Source organism: Sciurus carolinensis, chromosome 7 (assembly GCF_902686445.1).
Source record: "Sciurus carolinensis chromosome 7, mSciCar1.2, whole genome shotgun sequence".
Taxonomy (NCBI): Eukaryota; Metazoa; Chordata; class Mammalia; order Rodentia; family Sciuridae; genus Sciurus; species Sciurus carolinensis.
The window spans coordinates 141,697,197-141,725,108 of record NC_062219.1 but is presented as its reverse complement, the minus strand read 5'-3'; the positions used below and the strand labels follow the sequence as shown (position 1 = coordinate 141,725,108).

Sequence of the window (27,912 nt, the reverse complement as noted above, 5' to 3'; positions counted from 1 at the left end):
CTGCCTGCCCCAGGTTCTCAGTCCCCCAGCTAACCAAGGTGTGAACAGTGACATTTAAGAGGTTTCAAAGAAGCGATGGCTTCTATATTCTTCATTAAGCCATTGTCAACCGACGACTCTTAATAGAGGTTCTAAAAAAAGTGACATGAGGAGGTGCAGTTACCAGGCTGGAACGTGGGTACTGGTGGGGTCCTGTGAGATGGGCTGGCAGGGGCTGGTGGCTGGGAGAGGAAGATGAAGACGAAGGTCGCAAGGGGCGCCTGGGGTTAGGTACATCGCTCAGGTCATTTTTAGGGTTAGAGACAAGTCTTGCAAATCCAAAGTCCCCCAGTGTCCTGGGCATGGTCAAATAAAAATGAAATGGTTTTGATTTAATGATCTTCATGTAATTTTACTAAAGCCAAATTTTAAATTATCACTCTTTTGACTTTTTTCTTTTCATTCAGAAAAGTTGAACGACTACTTAAAGGTCCATGCAGTGACTGGAACGGAAAGAAGTTTAGAGCCCGTCCATCTCCTCATGCCATTTTATAGAAGAAAGAAAAAGGACCTTGAGCGAAGGAAAGTGACTTCTGAGGGTGGCCGGTGGTCACTGCTGGTCTGACCCAATAAGCTGCAAATGTTTCCTTCCTTTTGTTCCATAGGAAAAACTTCAGAAAACACAATGTCACAGGTAGGTGTCTCCGTCTAACTCCATATTCAACTCAAGGACAAATTGAACAGTGGTCGAGAAAGCTTAACTTCTACCCTCAGATACCAACCTAAGCTGAAGATTAATATCTTTGTACTTTTCAAAGAGGTTGGCGAAATATTTGCACTTTGAGACACAGAGTGATAGTACTCCATTCAGGCTACCTTATCTGGAAAAGGCAAATATACCCAAAGCAAAACAAAATGATTCTGAAAACATTGCCTGCAAAGTCAATAAGTATATACACCTCCTTCGAAGGGCACCTGGTGCTAATACCATTTTCTCTTATGAATGACCTCTAACTCTTTAGTTATCTTCTAAATTGTTAAATGGTTATAAACCCCAGAGTTAGCCCAAGACACCGGCCTGTTTCCAAGCACTGACTGGGTGTCTCTAGTCTGGGTTTGCTCTGCAGATTCCCACCCCTCTTCCCTCCCCTGTCACCCCTACCCAGCCTCCCATGTTGAACATCTTCTTTCATTTTGGTCAAATTAGCTGTGTTGGGTAGGAGTTCAGGGACACCAAGATGGCGGAGGTTGGTACAAGAAAAATGCCCCTGGAGGAGCAGACAGGGAGCTGAGTCATCATTGTGTCCCATAACCATGACAACTCCAGCCACTGAGGACTTACCACCCATGATAACTGTGCCAGGCTTGGTATTCTAAAATAACCAATGGGAGCCAATGGGGTACCGTCTTCACTCAGGTCTGTGTAGGGAGGAGACTATCTCCCAGCTCAGCGTGTGAGACAAGAGCTTCCAAACACAGGGCTCCTCCAGCCACTCCACTACCTTAGGACGACGGTCTCCTCCTTCAATGAATCTCCACTTGTTACTTCTGCATGTCTTGCTCAGTTCTTTGTGTAGGGCACCAAGGAAATGGACCCCAACTGGACACCCAACCATAATAGCCCCAATGCAAGAGTAGCTTTTGATCAGGTCCCCTTACTGCCACTGGAAAATCTGACCCAGAATCCTCTTCTGACCCCTAGCACTGAGGTCCACAACCGGACACTTCAGATTCTACTCCTCATGGCTCATGTTGAAGACTGGCTCAGACATTTTTAAAAAAAATTGTGGTGAAAAACACACAGCATAAAATTTACCATTGTGACCACATTTCCATGTACAGTAGGGTTAACTGTATGTTAACAGATTTCTAGAACTTTCTCCTTGTTGCAAAACTGAAGTTCTAGACCCATCAAAGAACGACCCCCAGTTTCCCCACCCCATCACCCTCTAGATCACCTCTACCTTTCGATTCTGGGTGTGTGAATGTTTTAGATATCCCACAGAAGTGAAACCGTGCCGTATTTGTGTTTTTGAGATGGGCTCATTTTGCTTAGCAGAACGTTTGCTCAAGCAGCTGCCGCACGTACTGATGGATCCAAGGAACGTAGGCTGAGGGCCTGGGCCTGGTCAACACCTCCAGGAAAGGTCGTTATGAAATGCAAGCAGCCTTGGCACTAGCGACATCTTAAACCAGATCATTCTTTGCGGATGGTTTGTAACGTCCTTGGTCTCCGTCCAGGAGATTCCAGTAGCACCTTCTCCTCACAGGTGATGACAGTCAAAAATAGCCCCAGGTATTGCCCAATGTCCCCTTGGGCGACCTGGACCGATATGCTAACTTCTAAAAGCAGTACAATGAAATCAACAAAATGTAGTAGATGAGGTTTTTATAATGACTGGTGAACAACATAGGGCATTGCCTGGCACTTAATAAGCATTGTATTATTTAACAATAGTAACATATCAAAGACATGACATTAATGATGACTCATTGATGTGATGTTGGACAGTGCACTGCAGTTTACTGGAGAGGAACTGTAATATTTTTATTGTAAACCTGTCTTCATCTCTAAAGAGCTGTGTGAGGTTAGCAAAATTACCAAATCTCTCTGGTCCTCAATTTCACCAACTGTGAAGGAGACTTAAATAAACTTGCTCTGTGTACTTTTTAGGGTTATAATGAAAGGAAAGTACTCTGAAAGTATAAACTCATTACAAACACAGTTATTATAAAAATTGTGTAACCCCTCTATTGAGATTTAATTCATCTACCATACAATTCACTCATCTGAAATGTACAAGACAGCGCCTGTTAGTATATTCTCAAGGTTTTACAATCATCGCCTCTAATTCCATAATATTTTATTATTCCCCAAAGAAACCATTTAGTCATTGGCAGTCCCTGCCCCAAAACTCCTGGTCCCTAGCAACCACTAATCTATTTTATGATTCTATAGACTTGCCTGTTCTGGACATTTCATATCAATGGAATGTGGCATAAATTTTAATGTGTATAATTTGTGTGTGTGTGTGGTACTGGGGATTGAACCCAGGCCCTCGAAAGGCTAGGCAAGTGCTCTACCCGTGAGCTACAACCCAGACATTTTAGATTTTAATTTTTATTTTGAGACAGGGCGTTGCTAAGTTTCTGAGTCTGGACTTGAACTTGTGATCCTCCTCCCTCAGCCTCCACAATAGAAGGGACCACAGGCAAGTGCCCCCACACCTGGCAACGTGTATAATCTTAATAGTCCAGAGTTTGATAATGTCTGAATAGTCTCCTATCTTTTTTGGAAGAGGTGAGGTATTTTTTGTTTTCGCTTTTATTTTGCAATAAAGAAAGTAAGCAGCCATGTTCCTTTTACCAAGAATATTTCAACAACATTTGGAGCATAGAAATAGCTCAGGAATGGATATGTGTTCTCAGTTTGCCATGTTGCTCAACACAAGTTTGTCAAATCACCTTTAAAACAGATGTCAACGTAGACGGTTTGTGAAACCGTTATCATCAGAAGCAGGTCCCACCACCAGTAAGGGATTTTTCCTTTGTTTTAAATTTTCCTACTCGCTCTTATTCTGTGATTCATAGGTGGTCCATTTATTCTCAGCTAACTTGTATAAGAAAGGAAGTTTTCTGAAATTCTTTTTGTTTCTTTGTAAAAGATTTATTGTACCCCACCCCATCCTCATGCCATATCATGATTATGAAATAAATCTCATCTTCTGAAATTCTTGATGAAAAAGATCAGGTCAATCAAACTTTCAACATTAGTCCATTACTGGATGGGCATTGGGCAGCTCAGATGGAGGACATAGGACTCTGATCTCCTACAATAATTTTGAAAGTCTTCAAAAAGGACTTACATAGACTAAGGCTTAGTTAAGAATAGACCTATAGTATCCAGGTGCAGTGGCACACATCCGTAATCCCAGCCACTTGGGAGGCTAAGGCAGGAGGATCACAAGTTCGAGGCTAGCCTCAGTAACTTGGCAAGACCCTCAGCAATTTAGTGAAACCCTATCTCTGAATAAAAAATAACAAGACCGGGGATGTAGATCCGTGATAAAATGCCCTTGGGTGTTCAATCCCCTGCACCTCCCCCACAAAAAAATAGACCTAGAGTGATCCCAGTTTTAAAATATTTATTCATGTAAGAATATTGTAGCACAGTGGTAGAGCGCTAGAGCGCTTGCCTGGCATATGTGAGGCACTGGGTTTGATTCTCAGCACCACATATAAATATGTAAATAAGTAAAATAAAGGTCCATTGACAAGTAAAATTTTTTTAAATAATAATAATAATAATAAAAGAATATTTAACTCTACTTTGTGTTCCCCATACCAGATACTGAGCTAGAAATGTGCTAAGTGCTTTGTATACTGGGGAGAAAGTCATGACTTCACACACACACACACACACACACACACACACACACACACTCTCACACGAGGAGGTACACATCAGAAGGCTAACAGTTGTAGCATTAGGAGTTATTTTTGTTATTTTCACTCTATCCCTGAGCATGCTTGCTTTTATAAATGAAGATGTTTCGCTTAGTCTCACTTTTAAGAGCAGAACCCTGAACTGCAGAAATGTCAAAATGCTCCAGGAATATCACAGGATGCTAACTCCAGGCACCCTGAGAAAGTACCATGGTTCTAAACTACGGTAGGACATCAGAAATCTCTTGAGAAATAACATTAATGAAAACAAAGAGAAAAGAGTATTTGATATTTTTATTAAGTTCTGTGTCTGGGAAAATTTGATTCAGTTTAATGGCATTAAGAGATTAGCCAGGAAGAAATTAAAACACTGCCTTATTGTGTCCAGTGTATCCTTCTAGAGCTAGGGAAGTCTGGTGGGTAGGCACGGTTATTTCCATTCACTTCCTTCCTCTGTCCTGACCTTGACTTCTGACCTCCTGCAGAAACTGCCAACACTGTTTTATTTTTCTTTTTTGGAACCAGGAATTGAAAACCAAGAGCTCTTAACCACTGAGCCACATCCCCAGTCCTTTTTATTTATTTTTTACTTTGAAACTGGGTCTCACTAGGTTGCTTACAGCCTCGCTAAGTTGCTGAGGCTGGCTTTGAACGAGTGATCCTCTTGCCTCAGCCTCCGTATATGCTGGGATTACAAGCATGTGCCCCCAGACCTGGCACTGCCACCACATTGAATGACCTTGTGGGGACAGATGCTTATCGAGTGCAACTGTGGTTTGATAAATTAAAACAGTACCTAAAATTGATGTTTTCTTTGGTTTCACTGACTACTCGTTCAAATGTCTATTAGTTTTTGACCATCTTTTATTAGGGATTTAGTCTGCACAAAAGGTCAGTTTGTGAAATTTTAATCTCCCCCGCAATCCACTGAAGGCTTACCGTGCAAAAAAGCCCACTAACGAAGGTTCTGGGCTACCACGCCATTAGAAATCTGCTTCTCTTTATTTAGCCCAGTGTTGTCCAAACTCATTCTTTTAGCATTTTATTATTTATTTATTTATTTATTTATTTATTTATTTATTCATGTTTAATTTTTTTGATACCCAGGATTGAGCCCAGGGCCTTGCACATGATAGGCAAGCCCTAAGCTACAACTTGAGTCCTTTTTAAAATTTTATTTTGAGATAGGGTCTCACTAAATTGGCCACCCTGGCCTTGAATTTGTGATCCTCCTGCCTCAGCCTCCCATCACTGGGTTTGAAATGAAAGAATAGTTTTGATTTGCATTTCTCTAGTTGCTACAGATGTTAAACATTTTTTCATATATTTTTCGATCGATTGTATTTCTTCTGTGAAGTGTCTGTTTAGTTCCTTTGCCCATTTATTGATTGGGTTATTTGTGGTTTTGGTGTTAAGTTTCTTGAGTTCTTTATGTATCCTGGAGATAAATGCTCTATCTTAGACAGGTTTGTTAAAGAAATTCTCCCATTCTGTAGGCTCTCTCTTCACATTACTGTTTCCTTTGCTGTGAAGAAGGTTTTTAGTCTGAATCCACCTTGTTTATTGATTCTTGATTTTACTTCTTATGCTTTAGGAGTCTTGTTAAGGAAGTCCTGAGCCAACGTAATGTAGATTTGGGCCTACCTCTTCTTCTACTAGGCTCAGGGTCTCTGTTCTAGTGCCTACGTCTTAGATCCACTTTGAGTTGAGTTTTGTGCAGGCTGAGAGACAGGGGTTTAATTTCATTTTGCTACATATGGATTTCCAGTTTTCCCAGCACCATTTGTTGAAGAGGCTCTCTTTTCTCCAATGAATGGTTTTGGCACCTTTGTCTACTATGAAGTAGCTGTATTTATGTGGGTTTGTCTCTGTGTCTTCTATTCTGTACCTACCTGTCTACTTGGGTGCCAATACCCTGCCCCAAACTCACTTTTGCAGAGGACACTGGCTTCTGCAAGTCCTATCCAAGGAGCAAGTTTCGAGGGAGACACCTGAGCAGTGCTGGGCAGTCCACTCAGCAAGTGCAAGATGCAACATCCTTTCAGGAGTGAGTTCAGTAGGAAAATGTCATGCACATTTGTTTTAAAAAGAATTTGCAGGAAGAGTTTTGTCTCAATTTTAACAGAGCAATCAACACCACTAACAAATATTGATTCCTATTTTTTATATATCCTTTGCTTTTTAAAATAAAATGTTGATGGTACTGGGGTTTGAACCTAGGTCCTTGTACATGCTGGGCAAGCACTCTACAAGGGAGATATAGCCCCTGCCCTTTTGTTTTTATTTTGAGAAAGGTGCTAATGAAGTGGCTTAGGCTGGCCTCATATTTGGAATCTTCCTGCCTCGGCCTCCTGAGTAGTCAGGATTATAGGTGTATGGCCCCACATCCAGCCTCCATTAGCTTTTAAAAAAAATTGTTAGAGGCCACCTCTCCCCATGGCAGAGCACTATCAGAACAGAGGTCAGTCAGGTACATAAACACACAAGTGCGTGCAGGTGTGTCCAGCTTCCATGTGTGCACACGTGCCTGTGCACCCGGGTACACACACTCGTCCTATGCACAACCACGTGGTTCTCCTTTCCATTCACAGGAATCCAAAAAATATACTTGTTAAAAATCAGGCATTCCAGCTAGGTCAAGGATTCACATACATTTATTTCAGGAAAAAAAATAGATTTTAATGGGTACACTTCTGTATCATTTGAATCTGTTATAATGAGAAGTACTCTTTGAAATAGCATGTAGTTTTTAACAGAGACAAAATGCTGTTAAAACACAGATATGCTATCGGTAGAGTGCTTGCCTTGCAAGCACAAGACCCTGGGTTCGATCCCCAGCAGCCAAAAAAAAAAAAAAAAAAAAAAAAAAAACACAGATATGCTGATAGAAGTGCCAAGTCGTTGGTGAGGTCTAGCTCTGGAAGACACACAAACTAACCAGGCAACAATAACCCTGTCAAATTTGGGTCCAGGGACAAACTTCTATAACAATTAGAAAATAAAGATACAGGCAGGTATGGTGGTGAACGCCTGTAATACCAGTGGTTAGGGAGGCTGAGGCAGGAGGATTGCAAGTTCAAAGCCAGCCTCAGCAACTTAGTGAGGCCCTAAGCAGCTCAGTGAGATCCTGTCTCAAAATGAAATATAAAAAGGGCTGAGGATGTGACTCAGCGGTTAAGTACCCCTGGGTTCAATCCCTGGTATAAACAAACAAACAAACAAACAAACAGATGTACTAAGAGTAATAAAGAGTCTGGTAATGGTGCATTTGGACTTCAGAAGAGAGGATGCGAGGAGAGACTAACGCAGGAGGAATAAAGCAGAAGAGGGAATCATCTCTGCAGGGTACTTAACAAGCAAGAGCAAAGTCAAGGATGAAGGGTTCCTAGGGTCAGAGCCAGCTCCCAGCACGTTCATTCCCAAGTGGAACGGGTCAAACCATCCAGGGAAGTTGCTCAGCCGCAAGAAGCATAGTTGGGTTCCTGGACAGCCATCCTCTCTCCCTGTCTCCCTGGGTCTCTCGGCACTGCAGACTGACCGCCTTCTCTGCTCACTCACACGTGGTCTCCTGACTGCCCCAAACCATTGGCACCACCAGCTCAGCCTCCCCACCGCCAACCAGCTAGCGCACGAACACTGGTTTAGAGGGGAACTCATGGAGAATGTTCCAGATCAGCCTGATGTGGGTCAGACATTCGTCTCGAGTTCAAACAGCGGTGACGGGGCCGCTGGAAGGCTGGAGGAGGGTAGAAGGGACTTTTTTAGGTCTCGTGGCATGAGAAGTGTGGAAAGAACCAGTTCTCTGTAAAAAGTGGTCTAAATAGGAGAGCACAGGCTATCTCTGGTTAGAAGGGTCTCTGCTCTATCAAACTCAACTATCATCCGGAAGAGATGGGGACCCAGATGTTAAAGAATTTGACTCTTCTAGAGGAGAGATTTAGAGCCAGTAGTTGGTCCAGACCTGGAAGGTGATTAATCAAAAGTGGCTGAATTCAAAGGACTCAGGTAGCAGAAAGGTCACGGTCCTTGAAGGAAATACTGAGACATTTATAGTATCTCCTGGAGGAGTCAGCTGCAACTTGGAGTCTGCTCTGATGACAGCCCCCACATTCTCTGGAGGGAAATTGCCCCCCACACCATGGAGTTGCACAGAGGTGACAATTCTTGGCAGCTATCTGAGTTCATTTTCTGTAGCTAATAGCATAATACCAGTGGCTGAGTCAGTTATAAAGAACGCAGGTTTGTTTTGGCTCATGGTTCTGGTTCAAGGTCAAGGTGCTACATGCAGGATGTAGCATGTACATGTACTCTTCTTGCCAACAGAGTCCCAAGACAGCACAAGGTATGTCATGGAGAGAGACAGGGCATGGGCAAGAGACCCAGTCAAACTGAAGTTTGATCCAGTCTCAAGGTAATCCACTAGCCCATTAATTCATTATCTGCTTGAATGGATTAACCTGTTATAAGTGCCGAGCCCTAATTTCCTCGTAAAGGTCCCCACTTGGACCCATATCTTCCTATCATCTCACAATGAAGAATTAAATTTCAACATGTGTTTTGAAAGGGACAGGTTGCTGGGTGCACTGATACATACCCTGGTGTCTCAGGAGGCTGAGGCAGGAGGATCACAAGTTCAAAGCCGGCCTCAGCACTTAGCGAGGCCCTAGGCAATTTAGCAAGACCCTGTCTCAAAATAAAATATAAAAAGGGCTGGGGATGGGGCTCAGTGGGTAAGCACTCCTGGGCTCGATCCTAGGTACCCCTAAAGAAAAGAAAGGACGGATTACACCATACTGAAACTACAGCAGCACCTTCTCCTGGGATATTTAGGTTCAGGATTAAGGACCATTGTAGTGTTCATTATCACTGAGAATCCAAACGAATCCAGCTCAGTTAGATAGCAATTCGGTGGTCAGGACAGGCTTACACTTCACAGTTACTGTTGCCAAGGTTTCAAACGGGACAGCACACAGCCCAAGACAGTGGATCCCCAAGAGCAGAAAGGACAGACGTGAACTCTCCACCTGCCCTGTACTTACTGAGTGCAGAGTCCCCCTCTCAGGAGAGTAAGGATGCTCAGTGGGAGGCAGCTGGCTTCCCAGCGGAGCAGACAGATCTGGGAGCCGGAGGAGGTCAGACTCCTGGGGTTCACAGTACAGACCCCGGAAAAGGAGGCAGTGTAGAGGGTGTGAGCCGGACCCGCACAGCAAAGTCAGGGCTGGACCAAGGGCAGCCCCTACATTAGGAAGCTGTAGAAGACGTGACCCATTTGACATTGAAAGAACACGTTCCCCAACCACATCAGAACACACTTTGCCCGTGCACTGTGTTTTATTGTAGTTGTAGTTTCACCCATTAATAGAAACATAATAATATTCTAAAACTCAAATTGTATACTTAGGTGCAGCATCTGGTATCTCATACCTTGATAGTACTGGGGAGTAGAATCTGAGAGAAAGAAAATAATTGTATCAGTGTAATGTCTACATATTTTGAACTCTGTAGAATGGTTAAATACTAAATTCATCAATGGATGCCTAGTCTAGTCTAGCACATGGAAAGATTAAATTTTAATCTATTGAATTATTTAGGATGGTTAAATCTTAAATCGAGGCATATTTCATTGCCTAAGATATGATTGTGTTGAAGGATACAGAATATTTGCAAACACTTGTAACACACTGAGTGCCAGACACTGTTCTGGGCCCTTTACATACCACAAATCATATTCATACCAACCTCATGAGAGGGATGCTGTTATTATTCCCTTTTTACCCAAGAAAAGGCGGAGGCACTGAAAGGTTAAGTAACTCGCCCAAGGTCACAGCTTTGAAGCAGGAGAAACATCTCAAAAGCAGGGGGTTCGGTGCCAGGATCCACTCTTGGCAGCTATGTGCCATCATTTACTTCTCAGTTAGCATTTATCAAGTACCTACTGAATACCAAACATTGCATGCAGCACCTCTGCATTCATATACAACTTACTTCTTACGGTTACTCAAGAGGACGCATTACTATTCCAACTTTTTAGATGAAACAGCTTAAATTCAGACCAGGTTCCACCCTGGTTTTATGCACAAGCCGGGTTTAAATCTCATTTTGCCAGTCTCCAAGTCTAGTCCCCTAGTCTGTTTCCTGCATCTCTCTGTCCTGCATCCCCAGTACCTAGAACTCCGTTTAATTCCTCAGTCAGATGGAAAAGGATTGACACTCTCCCACCAGTCATGCAAAGGAATGGCAGGTGACGAACAGGGTAAGGCAGAGCAGGACAATCCTCAGTTCTCAAAGCAAACACCTAACTCTGCTAGGCCAGGCGGAAGTCTAATCACCCCATCTCTGAGGGCAGGTTGACTTGGTAGCTCACTTTCTTTTTTTTAAACATTAAAAATTTTTTTTTCATTTATTTTTATGTGGTGCTGAGAATCGAACCCAGTGCCTCACACATGCTAGGCAAGTGCTCTACCAATGAGCCACAACCCCAGCCCGATAACTTACTTTCAAATAACGGAGCAAAGAAAGAGAAAAAATGTAACTGTACTGGTGGAGAAACTTGGCAAACATGAACTTGAACATGGGACCACGGTCATATCTCAGGGACCTCCTGTGGATATCCCCATCCTGATTCAGTGGGATGGGAAGGTGTCTCTCCTCAGTGGCCCCCTTTCCCCCAATACTCTTAACTGCAGTGTAATCATGAGAAAATACTTCAGACAAACCCAATTTGAGGACTGTTCTAGAGTATTCTCAAAATTGGCAAGGAGTCAAAATAGAAGGTGTCATTGACCAGAAGAGACTAAAGACATCTAAATGCAATATGGAATGTGGGTTGGATCCTGGAACAAAAAAGGACATAAGTGGGAAAATGGGTGAAAAAAATCTGAATAAAGTCTGGAGTTCAGAGTTAGTCGTATTCATTCACTTCCTGGTTTTGACAAATGGAGCACAGATGCAATGTGAGAAAAAAAATTGGGGGAAACTAAAATTGGGTGATGGATACATAGGAATTCTGTACTAGCTCTGAACATGTAAAAAATCATTCCAAAATCAAATTTATTCTTTTTTTTAAATTTTAATTTATTTTAACTGTAAACAAATGGGATACATGTTGTTTCTGTTTGTACATGGAGTAACAGCATACCACTTGCGTAATCATACATTTACATAGGGTAATGATGTTTGATTCATCCCAATTAGCCACTTTATTCAGGCAAAAGCAGAACCTTCCTGTTATGGCTCAGTAAGAGACATTTAGGGGCAATGCTGATGCACTTGGGTCCAGACCACCCCAGGCTCCACCTAGGGAGCTCTGACCCTGGATTCAAGTCACCAACACAAGCCCTGAATCCAGAGAGCACGGACTGGCTTAAGTTAGAACAACTCAAGCACTGACAGATCCAATCGGAAATTAACCCCACACGGAGAATAAAGGTAAGCGTACTGTAATTGTGGTGAGCTTGCATAATTTGATTTGAAGACATTCTAAAAAGTTTGGGATAAAGAGCAAAAAAAAAAATCTGCTTTTCGGGTTGGTGGTCTGGTGAGAAATGCAGAATTCTGGTTCTTGCATGGAACTGTGTGAACTCAGAGGGGCCTAGATGATAGACAGACTGACAGACAGACAGACAGACAGACGGTGTCATGGTTTGGATCTTCAATGTCTCCCAAAGGCTCATGTGCGGAAGGCTTGGTTGCCAGCCTGCGGTGCTACCAGGAGGTGGTGAAACTTTTAGGCTGTGGGGCCCAGCGGGAGGAAGTGAGGTCATGGGACTGTATCCTTGAAGAGGTGCCTGGGATCCAGGCTTTCTCTCCCCGTTCCCATGATGTAAGAAGCTCTGCTTCATCACGTGTCCACCACCACCCCGGCCCCAAGGCAGCAGAGTCCAGGCTACCACAGACTAAGACTCAAGCAAAATAAGACTTTCCTCTGTTAACTTGTTTTTTTTCTCCAGTATTTTACAGCAGTAAAAATAGCTAGACAGGCAGACAGACCTACCTTACAGGAACCCACCTAACTCCCAGACTCACTGGGAATCTTGGAATCTTCCAGAACTCCACATCTCTTCTACCAATCTTCCATTCAAACATAATCTAATTATTTCAGCTGTTTCCTGCTTTCACAGCCTGGGAAGTGGAGATGATCGCTCTGAATGGCTACCTGCAAGGACCCATCTCCACCAGGACACAGCACTGGGCACAAACAGAAATGACAAACCCAGACAGCGAATGCACAGAACTCTTGCCTTGCGCTGCTTTTGCAAGGTGGGGCCCAGATTCCAAAACCGCCAAGAGAAGGACTTCTAGAAGTGAGGTCCTTCAGGTCACCGGCTGCCAGGACCACATGCTTTCAAAACCTGGTGACTGGGTACTTTTTAAGGCTCAGGAACCCTAAAGATCCCTGAGGTGCTCCCAGCAGAAACCATTATGAATTGTTAGCATTTAACTCGATTTACCTTTCCTATCCCACCACTGAGGTTTTCATGCAAAAAGCCAGACTTGGCCTTTTTAAAACCTCAGCAACACCCAACCAAAAGACTTCAGTTACCCACCTTGATTTATAGCTGCCTCCTCTCTGCCGTCTCTTTCTCTCAGAAGTTATTTGACTCCCAGGACAACTGGAGACCTGGCTGCTACTTCCTTGCAGAAATGGGCTCTGCCTTCTGCAGGCACCCGCCTTCCAATCAGGAACTCAGAAATTGGCAAAGCTGCTCCAAGTCCTTCCGGTTCTTAGGGACTCGGCTCCACAGGAGTCAGGTTCAATCCAGAGTCAGGCCAGTTCTTTTGCTTTCCTGCAGCTTCTTTTTGACTCAATATTTATGTTCAGATAAATGTTTTCATAAGGAATGGTCGTAGAGAAATGGCTTGGGCACCTTCAGTAAGTTTTTTGTGAGATGTTCTCAAATCCTGACTTTGACTCAGGCAAGTTTCTGTGGCTGCTTCCAGACCTATGAGGCGGAAGACGGACTGTTAATCTTTTTAAGAGTGAGAAATGTAAACAGTCACATTTTTCTCCCGGCAGGGTTTACCTTGGGGCAAGTTCAAACGTGCGCATACCCTGCCCACCAATTTTATTTGTCCTCCAAAGAAATAATTGTTGATATTTCAAGAAGGTAGGCCCCTGAGTGCTCACACAGGTGTATCTATTCAGGTTTAAGAGTGAACTTTTGGGCTGGGGATATAACTCAGTAGGGGACAGAGCTCAGTTGATAGAGTGCTTGCCTCGCATGCAAAAGGCCCTGGGTTCAATACCCAGGACCACCACCAAAAAAAAAAAAAGAGTGAACTTTCACCTGTAACCCCAGTGGGTGGGGAGTCTGAGGCAGGAGGATCCTGTGATCAAGGGTCAACCTCAGCAACTGAGCCAGACCCTGTCTCTAATTAAAATACAAGTTTCCTGACCTATAGAAGGTGGTGGGTGGGAACAGCCCCATTGCCAGGGGCCTGTGTGGGGTGCTCTCCACTGGCTTCCGCAGGTGGCAGAGCGACCCCCAACTTCTAGAACAGGCTTTGGGAACAAAGAAACAAACAGAAGCCTGCCAAGCAGAGAGCTGGGCTTTTCAAGGTTCCAGAACTTCAAGATGCTGAAGCTGTTCAGAAGTTCTTCCTTGAAGAGAAACACACCTTGGTGAAGAGCAGGTAGCAGCTAGGTGGACATGAGGAAGGTGTGGGCCATCTGACCAACAGCTGGTGTATGGGGACAGCCAGAGCAGCTGCTGCAAGGGTTACGGCAACTCTTCCACCACAGTGTTCCAGATGCTTCTGACTAAGCTCCCAGCAAGGAGTCAGAGAATTCTAAGTGCTCAGAGCTTGGCTGAAGATGACGTGGATTGAGAAACTGAGTGGCAACACAAAAAAAATCTCAGTTAAAAAATTCTAAGAATTCTTAACTTGACAGTTGAGCCGCTCGGGAGGAATCAGGGCCAATGTGCTTGTTACAGACTGTCCTATGCTAAAGTCTACCAAAGTTAACATTGGCTTTATGTAGATCCATTCTTTTTTTTAATTTATTTTTCCCAGTAAAAAGCGTATTTTGATAGAGCTTTTCATTTTATAAATACACTGTGAGTTACCAAAATATCACAGATTTTATTTATTCCTAAGACATGCAGTTAAAGTGTAGGCCTGACAGAAAGTTTCTTGGGCTAAAAACACCCAGTTCTCAGTTTTAAAAGATAGGCAAAAAAAGTGTGGGACATAGCTGAAGAGTGCCCATATTTCTAAGCTAGTACATTTCACTGTAACTCAGAAAATTGTCTAGAAATCTACCGTTTGTGAAAAGAGAGCATTAATCTTCAAGAGATCATTCCATCTCTGAAACGTGAGGTGCTACTGTGCTCTGTTAACTTTACCCCTTCCTTGTGTATCAGTCCTAAAATCTTTTGTTTAAATCAGAGGGCTAATGTGTTCTGGGATTTGCCACCTTATTTTAAGTTTATGTGGTTGCACATGGTGCCAAGGAGTTAGAGCTGTGTGCACCCTGATGTCCTCACGTGAGCTTCGCCGGTTTGTGTCTGTGCACTTTCTCAGTCATAGAAGGAGGGATTGGTCTGCTGATCCCTGAAACGTCCCTTTCAGCTTCTGATTCATCTCTTCTGTTCGGCATCTTCACCTGAGTGTATTTGGGTAACCAGGTCTTGCATTCTTTTTTAACATTCTGAATTTTGCATGCTTACCTGAATTAGTACTTCTGAATTGACCTTTTTAAAATGGTACGACTGTCTTTGTTTTCACTGAGGCTAAATAATTGTGTCACTACTCTGTAAATTAATCTGAAACTTAACCTTTTAAGTCACTGGGATAACCTGCTTGTCAAAATGTTCCTTGTTTGCTCGTATCTCCAGTGTACCTCCTTAATTCTTCCTCAGCTTGATTATCTTGTGCAATGAGGTGTGATCCTGTGACTAAAGACTTGGGAAGGCCAGGGCTGGTGGGACCTCTTAGTTTCAAATAGTGGTATATTATCTGAGTCACACGCTCCGTTTCATAACTGAGAATAAAGATCCTTGGTACTTAATGGCAAAATGGATAAATACAGAAGTAAAATACAAAAAAAGTGCTGGGGATGTGGCTCAGAGGTTAAGCAGCCTTGGGTTCTCTCCCCGGTACCAAAAAAAAAAAAAAAAAAAAGTGAAACCTCTTTCCTCTTCTCTCCAGAGTAGTAGCAGAGTTCACTCCATCCACACACCAGTAGGAAACCATGGTCCTGGATCCTCAGGGCTGTGCCTTATCTGGGTTACTCCATGTACAGAACAGCAGTTTTCAGGCCAGGTCTAAATCTGAGTTACCCATTCTGTGAAGCAGTAGTTTGCCATAAGCTATTCCTTTCCGAGTTTCAGTGATGAGGTGAGATGACTCTATGCCTTGTTTGTACAAGTAAACAACTACCACCTACCTGGCACAAGCACAGGCACAAATGGATAAACTAATTATGCTAATAAAAATGACCACCTGTCAACTTACTGAATTAATCAGAAACACAAGGGCGCGTGGCTATATCAAACTCATATTGAAAAAACCAGGCCCACGAGTTTATCAAACGGTGACCAGATCTCCAAAGGAAGCATGAGACCTTGACGCTGTCACCTGGTCACTTGTCATGAGCCTTGCCCAGGAAAATTGCCACACTCTCACACACATAAAATTATGTGAAGTGTGATGTGTGACTTGAGTGTTCCAGATATTAGAACTTGTGATTGCCTGGCTTATGGCAACCAGGTACTCGGTGAACTGTTACTGCTGAAAATGGCACAGCCTGTGAATTTGTTTTATTCCATAAATTCTGACACAAACGTGTTTGGTCTGGGTTAAGCTCATGACACGTAAGGATCCACGCAGACGTCATGAATCTGTTGGGCTGGCTACTGGAGCTGCTCTTGGGATGAGCTCTCCCCGGCTAGACGACCCTCAGATCACCACGGCAGCTCAGGCGGGTGTCGCTGCTTCCACGAATCATGGTTTTGGGTTTTTTTTAACCCCAAATAATCCCAGCGATGTAAAGCTGATAGAGAAAGTAGATAAATTATCCGCTTAAACTTGAGGACCCTACATTTAGTTTTTCCCCCATTTTTCTCACTGTTGGTCTTGCTCTTAATCATTTATATGTTTCATCATTCATTACAAAAGCATCTAAAAATGATTAAATGGCAGTAGGGACACCAACCCAGAGGAGGTGGGTGTGTACTGGTAAATAGACCATCTTATACCCGTCTTCACCACAATTCCATGGGGAGGTGTTATTATCTTTTTTGACAACTAAGGAAACAGAGGCATGTGAGATTAAATAACTGATCTCAGGCGGAGTTAAGGAGTGCTGTTCCAAAACATGCTGAACTGGTATAATGGTCATCTCAAGCCTACATCACCTGAGAACTGCAGGAAAGCGACGTGACCCGGCGTCCTACATGCAGCAAGCCATCAGGGTCCTTTTGGGAGAGATGTCCTCCTCGAGTTGGGATGAGAACAGAGCCTTCATTATGGGAGACTAGTAATTGGGGCTGTAACGAACCTGAAGATCCCTGGGGAACGTGTAAAGTTATTAAAATTTTGCTCTTCTCTTGTTAACCAGCTTTGTATTGATCGAGTTCCTAGATCCAGTCAAACAGCCCCCATGGGAATGAAGGACTAGTAGAGGAAATCTCTCCCTCTCCCACACCCTAAATCACAAAGTGACCCATGTGTTCCCAGCCTGGGTCTACCCTGACTCAGCTCTATGTGGCTCATTAACTATGCTGGAAGAGTCCCACCCAGCCACTGTGAATGTCCCAAAGAACCTCAGCCCAGGGACAATGGTGCCTGAGAAACCACCACCAGAGGCTCCGACTTCCACGATGGCACAGACGTTCCCAGTTGAACTCTGGAGTGAGACTCCCTAAATGAGTGCTAAGGCCTTTGCAAAATTCACTTGCCTTCTAGAAGCCTCATATTTCCTGTTCCTGAAAGGGGGATGCTGCTCGGACCTCACTGTGGAGTCGTTCTGAATATCAGGTAAAATAATGCCCAGGAAACAGGGTCTCTGTTCCACAAGGCCCAACTCTGATCAACTCCTGCCGGCGGATGATGAGAAACCATCTTTGGCCCTACACTTTCAAGTGGTCTCTAAATTATTTGATGAAATCCTTCAAAAGCTTCAGGAAACACTCATTAAGGTTTTGGTCTAGTTTTCTGTTGCTATAACTACATCGTACTTTGGGTAGCTCGTAAAGAATGGATGTTATTTGGCTCCTAGTTCTCGAGGCTGGGAGTCCAAGAGCGTGGTCCCGACATCTGCTGGGCATCTGATGAGGGCCTTCTGGCTCCATCATAACATGTCAGAGGGTGTCACATGGTGGGACAGAGCATGCCAGCTCAGATCATTCTTCTTATAAAGCTGCTAATGCCATCAGGGTGGCCCCACCCTCAGCTAATTATGTCCCAAAGTCCCACCTCCAAATATCACTAGCACCTGAATGTGGGGATTATATTTCCAACACCTGAATTTTTGAGTAACACATTCAAACAGCATATGATTTCTAAAATTGTTGACTTATTCCTTTGTTCATTTCACAAGAACATAGTGCAAGTCCAGAGCCCTTTTTGAAGAAAGGACCTGCACAGGTAAACAGACAAACTATAAGTCTTTGGGTGATTAGCGTCCAAGGGATGCAGGTTATGGACAAAAGCCTTTAAAAGAACTCAGAGAAGTAGAAGCCCAGAGGGTTGTGAATTTCCAATCAATCAATCAACTGTTGGGCTGTTGAACCTAGAAAGAGTTGAGTGGAAACAGTGACTTATGTAGATGTCCTATTCTCCTGATAATCTAAGGAACATTTTGAGGAATGTGTGAAGTTAAAATTTACCCTGGGAAGCTGGGGATCTCTCCCACCTCAGCCAGGCTCTGTCACCTACTCTTTCTGACACATGTCCACAGGTAAGCAGTAATCGATGCTTTGAATCTGCTATTAAGTCAGTCAGCAGACACAGGGAAAGCATCCTTCCTGTATCACATTCTTGGGTAGTGTTAGATATGGAAAATGAAAAACCCCAAAATTATGTGGCCTGAGAAAAGGGAGTGAAAAAGAAAGCCACACATTGATAGTTTTCATGTCTTTCAAGATAAATCCTTTTCAGATGCTGGTCACTGGTGGGGGGAAAGTATTTCATCAAGCCTAGAATGAGAGTCTCTAGGAAACACTATTCTCTTCCAAGACAAATTCTCTCCAGGTGCTGACCACTGACCCCCCAACACAAAAACCCAAATTCCTGACTGCCCAGACGGACACGCTCACTAAATCACCTCTCAGTATATAATCTCAAACCCCTCCTTTAGGCAGTGGCTCATTTTCCACCAGGACAGTGGGTCCATCAGACCCATGACTCCATTCCTGAATAAAAGAGCTGAACTGATCCATGAAGTTTGCATCCGGCCCGGTTGTTTTGTGCTAACAGGTAGGCTGTGAGGGATACAGGTCCAAAAAACGGCACCCACTCCTTCCGGCTCAGAGCACCAGTGGCAGGCAGCGTGTGCCATTCCTGCCCTCTGCTCTGGCTCCTCTGGCAGTGTGGGATGGTGGCTAAGAGCATGGGTTTCAAGAGGAAATGTGGCTTCAAATTCAGGCATGTTTTTACTGTGACCTTGGGCATGACCTTGGGCATGTTTTTACTGTGACCCCCTGGTCCCCGTCTTAGCTTCATCATCCCTAAGACCCTCTAGGACAGATTCTTAAATACTGAATTGTGCCCCTCCCCACAAATTCCTCTATTGAAGTTCTAGCCCCGAGTAAGTCTGAATGTGACTGCGTTTGGAGGTAGGGTCTTTAAAGAGCTAGAGTCAGATGAGATCACCAGGGCATGGCCACCATCCCATAGGACTGGTGTCCTTATGAAAAGAGGGAGAGACACCAGGTGCGTGTGCCCAGGGAACGGGCCAGGTCAGATCAGTGAGCAGGTGGTGACCCACACGTCAGGAAGGGCCTTCACCAGAGACCAACTCTGCAGGCACACTGATCCTGGACTTTCAGCTCCGGAACTGTGAGAAGTAAACTGCTGTTGTTTAAATCACCCAGACTGTGGCATGTTGGAGTTAATCCCTCCAATGCATTAATCTACTGATGAGGTTACAGCTCTCGTGAGCTAATCATTCCATCTCTGAACATTCCCGCAATGACACAGGAGGTTTCGGGGGACATCTCATATCCAAAAGATGCACTGCAGTGCAGGTGTCAGCAATGCAGAAGATTCTGCAGCAAACCCAATATGTACAGGGCCAACCACACATGCTCAAGACCCAAACACATTAGGTAAATGTGCAGGAAAAGCTGCTGGCCTGCTGCATGCTCTGTGCTGTGTCCACCTGAGAACAGTTGACCTTGAACTTGGCTCATTGTGTGGAGATGGTCAGGCACTGACATCATATATTCAAATCCAACGATGCCTTTTGTTCTGCTTCCAACCTTGTTAAAAAGCCGGCTGATTACATTTTCTTTTCCATGGGCACAGTGTCAGAGAGCAGTGTCGTGACCAGGAGGTACTTACCATTCTCATTGTGTATGTAGATGGTACTCTGGTCTCCAGAGTTCGAGAACTGCACATTTCCTGAGAGACAGACTTGTTCTTGATTTTCTGGCACATTTTGACTCTGAGAGCTCATGCATAGAGGGAATCCTTCTGGAAATATCTCTTGAGCATAACCATTGGCTGTGCTTCATCTTCCCCTTAGGGATTTCTGCAGAGATGTCAGAAGTTGCCAAACAAACAAACAAACAAACAAACAAACAAAAAACCCTTGTGTGGACATAGCATCTGTAGGCTATCCCTTTATGTCACATTCTAGTTAAAGGACAAGCTAGAGACAGATGGCAGTGACAGTCACACAATATGAATAGACTTAATGTCACAGAACTGAACCCCTAAAATGGCCAAAGTGGTTAGATTTTAGGTTGTAGAAGAAGAAAGGTTGGGGGCGGGGAGGAGAAGTCACCACATGGAAAGGCACAGAGTTTCTATCCTGGAAGGGACATCTTGGTCCATAGACTGGGAGGGCCACCTGGCTTAATCCTAAACCTTGTAGTTATTATCCCAAATAGAAGGAGGAGGAACAGAGTTCAAGGAGGGAGATTTGGAGCTCAGAGAACAGAACAGGAGAAAGAAGAAACCCTGTTGTTGAGATGGTAGACTGGCACACAGAAATCCTGCCCTGAAACTGCACACATGATCACAGATTAATAGATCACTCTTTAGCGCATAAAAATACTTTGAAGGTCAGGTTAACTTGGCAGACTCTGATTTGGTAGATCTGGGGCAAAGCTGGAGATTCTGTACTTCTTTTCCTTTTTTCTTTTTCTTTTTCTTTTTGGCACCGAAGATAGTGTTTTATCATTGAGCTACATTCTCAGTCCTTTTTATTTTTTATTTCCAAAAAGGTTCTTGCTATTGTCAATGCTGGCCTTGAACTTGCTATCCTCCTGCTTCAGCATCCAAAGTAGCTGGAATTCAAATGTGTGCCACTGTACCTGGCAAGATTCTGTATTTCTAACAGACTCCCTGGTGATGTGCAGGCTGCTCGTGAGCATGCTTGAAATCTCTGCCCTACAGGATTCTAGTATTCTTCCTGAGTAGGCTGGAAACAGTTGGTATGCCTCAGAAATGAAACCCCATGGTGACGTGGGGCACTTTTACAGGCAAATTATATTACAATTAGTTAAGCAGGCCTATTTCTATCCCACAATGGCCTAAGATCTGCAGCTCTGTGGATAAAATGAGCACCTGCAACCCATACAGTCAGCAGCAAAACTTCACTCATCTGACACACCCATTAAGCTGGGTGCTATGGTACCTGCCTATAATGCAGCGTCTCGGGAGGCTGAGGAAGCCTCCTGATCACAAGTTCAAGGCTACCTTTTCAAATTAGCAAGATCCTGTCTCAGAATTAAAAAAAAAAAAAAAAATTAAAAAGGGCTGGAGATGTAGCTCAATGGTGAAGCTCCCCTGTACCAAAAGTGAATAAATACATAAATAAAATTTATGGAAAAAATTTTAAGGAAAACTTCAAATGAAGAGTTTTGTTTGTTTGTACATACTGAGGATTAAATCCAGGGGAGTGTTACCACTGAGCCCCGTTCCCAGCCCTTTTGAATTTTATTTTGAGACAGGGTCTCTCTAAATTGTCTAGGACCTTGCTAAATTACTGAGGCTGGTCTTATACTTGCAATCCTCCTGCTTCAGCCTCCCAAATTGCTGGGATTACAGGTGTCTACCACCCCACCTAGCTAAATGCAGAGATTTAACAAGAGTTTATTAAACCTGCTGGGAGGTGTCAATGCAGCCCCCTGGAATCTGCGCTTGGGTTCAGGCTCTGGTCCCCTGAGAGACACAGCACAGCATATTTTTCCACTTCTAAAGCTCAGAGAAGAGCGGGAGATGCCCATAATACAGACTTGGTAAGTGTGAACTATTAAAATAATTTCCACTTTAGGAAGTACAGCCAATATCCAAAAACAGGACTGTTAAAATAAGGCAGTGCCCTAGAACCTCATCACAACCCATGGTGGAGGGAGGAGGGTCGCCTCCCAGGCTCAACACAGAAATCAGTCACACTCCGAGGAAGGGCAACAGAGGTCTCGGTTTTCCCAGGAGGGAAGGAGGCCCGAAGGAGAGGACGGATGGAGAAAACCTGGGTAGATGGAAACAGGAATCAGCAGATCTTGGAGGGACCAGCCCCACCCTACCCCGCCTGTTGTTTAGCGGTTGCTGATTTCAAGCTAACTGAATCTGGGAAAGAAGAAAGCACCCCTCAAGTAGGAGACGGCTAGACACCCGATGTGGGAATGTCAGGATGGGCTTTCCCAGGAGAAATGCAGAGGACCGGGAAACAGCGCCCCAAGGCAGCGGCTGCTGCCCAGTGGGCGGGGCAAGTGAACTGTCAGCCCCTCCCCTTTTCAAGGCCCAGAGGTCCTCCTGGGGGAGAAGGCAGAGGACTGGATTTGCTCTTCCTTCTCTTTGCTCTTCTCCATCCTCATCTCCGAGGGAGAAACGTTCTTTGGAAAACACTAAGAAAGACCAGCAATATCGGCAGGTTGGGCGTTTGTTTGTTCCAGAAGCCCTTTTTGATAAAGAGAGTGCCAGCACTGGGTTAGAAGGTGACGATGCCGAAAGGAGTTGTTAACTGAAACACACTGGGAGCGGTGGAGGAGAAGGCTGAGCCTCTGGGGAGACCGAGAGCAGACGGAGACAAGGAGGGGGACAAGAAGACAAGAAAGGGACTTCTGGTGGGTGTTCCAGGAGGGCTTGGCAGTGACCAAAGAAATGTTCTGAGGGGACAACTGATGCGCTCCAAGCAAATTTTGGCCTCTCCGGTGGTGGCCTGCCTTGGGGGACATAGCTGGAGGGTCAGCGAAGAATCCTCATGTGTTCACCCTCCTGTGAGCCACCTGGACGCAGGACCTCTTGACCCGTCAGTAACTCTGGGTTCACCTAACGGACTTATTCCAACACAGATTACAGGACAGTACCCCCTAGAACTTCAGATTCAGTAAGATGAAGGTGGGACTCAAGAAGTTGCATTTTATATTTTTAAATAATGGAACATATTTGGCCATAAAAATCAATGAAGTACTGAGGCCCTCTGCAACATGGATGAACGCAAAAACATAAGGCCAAGTGAAGGAAGCCAGCCCCAAGGGACCGCAGGTTGTAGGGTTCCACTGACAGGAGACGTCCAGACTGAGCGAATCCAGGTAGACTAGGGCCCACTTAGGGCCGCAGAGAGGAGGGTGGGAAGAGTGGGGTATGATGGTTGAGGGTGGTTTGGAGATTTCTTTGTAGGGTAACAAAAAAGTTCTTAAAAAAAAAATGATTGAACATTACAGAGTAATGTTCTAAACTCTAAGTGTCCTGAAAGTCAATGAATTGTATACTTTCAAAGGCTGAAGTTTATGGTATGTTGATTGTATCTCAATAATGCCAGGGCCTGGGTCTTGGGCTTCCCAGCCTCCAGAACTGTAAGAACTAAGTTTCTATCCCTAATCAAGAACGGTGTTCCAATCCGCTGCAAACCTGGAAGAGGGCTCCTCTGGTGGCCACCAACATACTCTATTTTAATGCTCAACTTCAATTTCTCAAGTGATTCCCACGGAATGAGCCTCTCACGGCCAGTGTTCATAGTTCAGCTTTTCTTTGCCCTTTGGCCAGACCCTACCACCAGGCCATTGGCTACGACCTACAAGTCAGTGTGGCCCCAAATAGAAGAGCTGTCAGCACGGTGCAAGTCCTGTCCACTGCTAGGGAAGCAGATGCAACCCAGCCCGTCGAGATGAGGTCTGACCTTCTTCAACCAGAGTCTCCACCGCTTGTCTCAAAGCAATAGCTTTCCAAGTAGCACGGCCACCCATAAACCAAGCACCTTTATGTATGTCAGTCGGGAGCTGTTTCTAGGGCCTTGGCCGTGAGGCAGTCGGTTCTGGCGGCTCGTTGGGTGGATGCAAAGTCAGTCGTAGGGGAAAAGAGGCTCCCCGTTTGTGGCTATGGTGGTTGCCTCCCTGCATTCCTCTGCCAGCTCGTTGCCATAGAAACCATTTCCCTCTCATTATGGAACCTCTCTGGACATTGCCTTCAATGCATTGAGCGTTTCTCTGACATTAGCCAAGACATTATGAGTATTTAAGGTCTCGGGATTATTTTTGTCCTTCAGTCATTGAAACTCAATCCACACCTGGTAGGCACATAGGGATCGTCTGTCAAATGGCACTTGGTGGCAGCCTCTGAAAGTCTTCTGGTCCCAACGCTAAGGTATTTCCTGGGAGGTGCTCATGGGCTTCTGCCATAATTTCCAGTCTGCATTGGTGCGAGTGGCAGACGCTTCCAAAATCGTATCTGCGTGGGGATCACAGGGACCCACAGACATTGAGAAGGATGCTGCTTTTTCCAATTCAGAAGTGACTGGCAGGCTGGGGTTGTGGCTCAGTGGCAGAGCGCTTGCCTAGCATGTGAGAGGCTCTGGGTTTGATTCTCAGCACCGCATATAAACAAGGGAAATAAAGATCTATCAACAGCTAAAAAAAAATGTATATTTAAAAAAAAAAAAAAAGAAATGACTGGCTTTGTTTTTTTTTTCAGGTGCCCAGTCTAGCACAGTTTTGTTGCAGACAGTCCATGGACAGGAGCTGGCAATATTTTCATGTGCAGATGACATGTATTCTCTAAAATCCAAATAAGCCAACCAGATTTAGGTTTCTTATTTGGTCCTAGAGGTGTGTAGCAACTGCTCTTTATGTTTAGTCACTTGAATATCCTGGATGGCTCCTGCTCAGGTTTTTCTGAAGAATTTCACATGGAATGTCCTCTTGAACGTCACTGGGCTGAACCCGGCTTGGTTAGTCCTGTGACTCACCATTGCCTTCCAGGTACTTCCAGCTTGCTTTCCAGTTGTGATGGTAACTCGGTGTCACTGATACGATGTGTTGCCACACTTGAGTCCAAATCCCTTCTGACCACACTGTGGTGGTAAACTGGTGAGTTCAGGAAGCCCTGTGGCAGTGTAAGAGAGGCTTCCTATGCTAAGAGCAGTGACTCTTGGGCCTGCAGATGCCCAAGAGGGTAACTAAAAGCAGGATAAAACTTGGCATATCTGCCTTCAGTTTGTATCTGTCTCCCTTGTGACCTTCAACTTCGTGACCTGTTCAGCTCTGTGCATGGACAGATTCATTACTTAAGAAGTGCTCAGCTGCACACTGGAAATTCAAAGTTCGTTAGCCCCACCTTGGCCTAACGCATCCTGCCCCCTTCAAAACTGAAGCGTGGTTTGCAACATGCTGTTCGACACCCCTGGACTGGCACCTAGAAGCTCTGGTCATTGCCTATGCCTTCCAGGAACAATGGCCCCTTGTAGACAAACAGATGACCCATGAGGAGACCACCCCTGAAGAATAATAATCACCTTCTGGGATCTGAACTGTCCCTGTCCAGGATCGCAGGTCTGATAGATAAACATCTTGAGAAACAAGTAGAAATTTACCCTCAAGTGATTAAGACTTCTCTGGAGCCACTACCCAGAACCAGAACCAAGATAATGATCAACAAAGTTTGAGTCAGCAACCCAAAGACAGTGCTAAGGACATGGTCCCCTTGTCTTCATGGTGTAACTATCATGGTGATCAAAAATTCCTTTCCTGCTTTTTACCATTACCTTTTCTGTTTGGTGTTGGGGCCAAGTGGCTGGGTCTGGTTTGCTGGACCCCTAGAGTCGGGCCTCTAGCCTAGGACTTTGGTAACAGCAGCACAGTAAACAAATCAGGATCCTCCCCACGGGAAAGCAAACCACAGCTGACTCTTTTCCAAGATTGAGGCAGAGAAGGAAGCATCAAGGTCTGTCACTGAGAACCCCTCTTCTCAACCCGTGGCAGCTTCTGTATGGTTGAACCCGTGGCTGGACAGCTGAGACATGTGGCCCAGTTGTATTTAAGACTCAGCAGTCTCCTGTAAGTCTCCACGTGCCATCTGCTGCTTCAGGGTCCCCGGGGCTTCCATACCGAGGGTCTGTTGGTACCAACACTCTAGCTGAAAGTGGTTGTCTCTTTTTGCTCACAGGTATCCTATATTGTTTTAAATTAGCTACTTGCATGGACTTGGGCAGTTAGAGCTTCTCATCTGGGCTGTCAATTAAGACTGGCCTAAGGGCAGACTTACCTAGCTCTAGTTCTTCCTCTCTCTGTAGATTTTGTTTGTTTGTTTGTTTTGGTAGCAGGGGTTGAACTCAAGAGTGCTTAACCACTGAGCCACATCCCCAGCCCTTTTTATTTTTTTATTTTGAGACAGGGTCTCCCTAAGTTGCTTAGGGCCTTGCTAGATTGCTGATGCTGGCCTTGAACTTGTGATCCTCCTGCCTCAGCCTCCTGAGCCACTGGGATTACAGGTGTGCACCATGGCGCCCAGCTCTGCAGTCTTATTTCTCCATTTCTTTCTGCCTGCTAACCTCTCCTTACACCCAAAACAACGCTGCCTCTCCAGATACCCCCAGCCCCGGCATTCTCTCACTTCTAAAAAGTATACTCATATCTGACATCAGTAGCAGGAAGCAGAAGCTGCAGGTCTCCGTTAGAAAAATAGATGAACTTCCTGTTTCAGGTCTCTTTGATACTGTGCTGCAATCCACACCCGGGTCTTCTTACAGAACTTTTGTTCACATGGTACAGGCAGTTTCAAATAGGAATCCACCTGTGATGGGCTGACAGATCTGGCTCCATGAGAATGTTACAGGCCAGACTCTAAGGAAATGACTAAACAGCCTCCATTTTGCTCTGAGACTCCATGTTATGTAGGAAATAAGCTTCTCCCATGGGAACACCCCGACTCTGTGTCCATCATCAGTTACTTGGTGTGACATGTTTAATAATATACAATGGCAGCTCCTACGTAGTAAAGAATTGCTCTCTTTTAATTCCTATTGCTCCTAAACAATGTACCATGTGAACAGTGATTGTGGGGATGTTAGTAACCATTCTTTAGTTTGTACCTAGGTAAGGGTCATTTTGACCCACTTCCCCCTGCCGATGATCTCATGATGTTAATGTGTAATTTTGAATCATAACAACAGACACTTATGATTGATGTGATTTTTGGTATAAGAACCCCTACAACCCTGTGGTTGGGGCTGTTCTCCCAATAGCCATTTTTTGGGGCATTGTGTGAGACAGTCAGCCAGCCGGCTTAATAAAGACTCTCAAATTTGGACTTCTCAGTGGTGATCGGTCTGCTCTTAAGTTGCACCCCATAACATTTGGAGGCCCCAGCGAGATCCTCGCTGCCTGGTGGGTAACCACTGCTCACCACTGACCTGGAAACTCCTGCAGAGGGGAGAGGCCACAGCGTTGATCCTAGGGGAAGGCCTCTAGAGACGTTCCTCAGCCCCAGGCTGCATGGTCTGTGGAGCCCCGCCCCAGGACTGAACTAAATTCTCCGAGAGAGTCACCTGTTTCTGCACCCCTGGGGGACAGGTAAGTCTGTTTCTGGCAGATCCGCATCTGGGGACTCTGAGGAAGGCTGGACACAGCATTACCTCCCGAGTCCGGGACAGGCAAGACGTTGCTCAGTCCCTCTGGTCTGGAATCTGGAGTGGCCACTTGTCCGCGTCTTTGGTGTTTTATCTATTCTGTGTTTGTTTGTCCTTTTCTGTTTTTTGTTGCCTTTAAGTGTAAGCCTGGGTCAGTCTCCCTCACGTCAGTCATGTGCTCCCCTCCAGAGCATGTTAACTAATTTCCAGGAATTCCAGAAGAGAGCCAGTGACTACGGAACGGGCTGCAATGTCTTTTCTCTCTCTAAATTCTGTGAGAGCGAATGACCAACTTTTGAGGTCAGATGGCCCCCTTAGGGGACCACCAAATTGTCTTTGCATCTTGATCAAATGTTTTGTAGTCAAATTTGGGTAAAAAAAAAATGGTTAAAAAGGTTTTTAGCCATGTTCACTGAAGCTTACATTAAAATGTAAACTGCTGCCAATAGGAACTTCCAACTATTGGAGTT

At 44.8% G+C, this 27,912-nt stretch overlaps 1 protein-coding gene and 1 pseudogene across 2 annotated transcripts in view; one reads left to right on the top strand and one right to left on the bottom strand.

Annotated features, from left to right (window-relative positions):
• Positions 1-13,374, bottom strand: part of LOC124988358 (N-acetyllactosaminide beta-1,6-N-acetylglucosaminyl-transferase) — a 118,295-nt gene extending 104,921 nt beyond the window's left edge. Inside the window, exon 1 of one of the 2 annotated variants that reach the window (XM_047557793.1) lies at positions 12,972-13,374. The gene's annotated coding sequence lies outside the window, so the exon portion shown is untranslated. Of the gene's footprint in view, positions 1-12,418; positions 12,682-12,971 lie in introns of those variants that run through there. The other variant, XM_047557794.1, reaches the window with a different exon arrangement.
• LOC124989454 (mitochondrial import receptor subunit TOM20 homolog) lies at positions 1,218-14,367 on the top strand (annotated as a pseudogene).
• Positions 14,368-27,912: the final 13,545 nt, after the last annotated feature.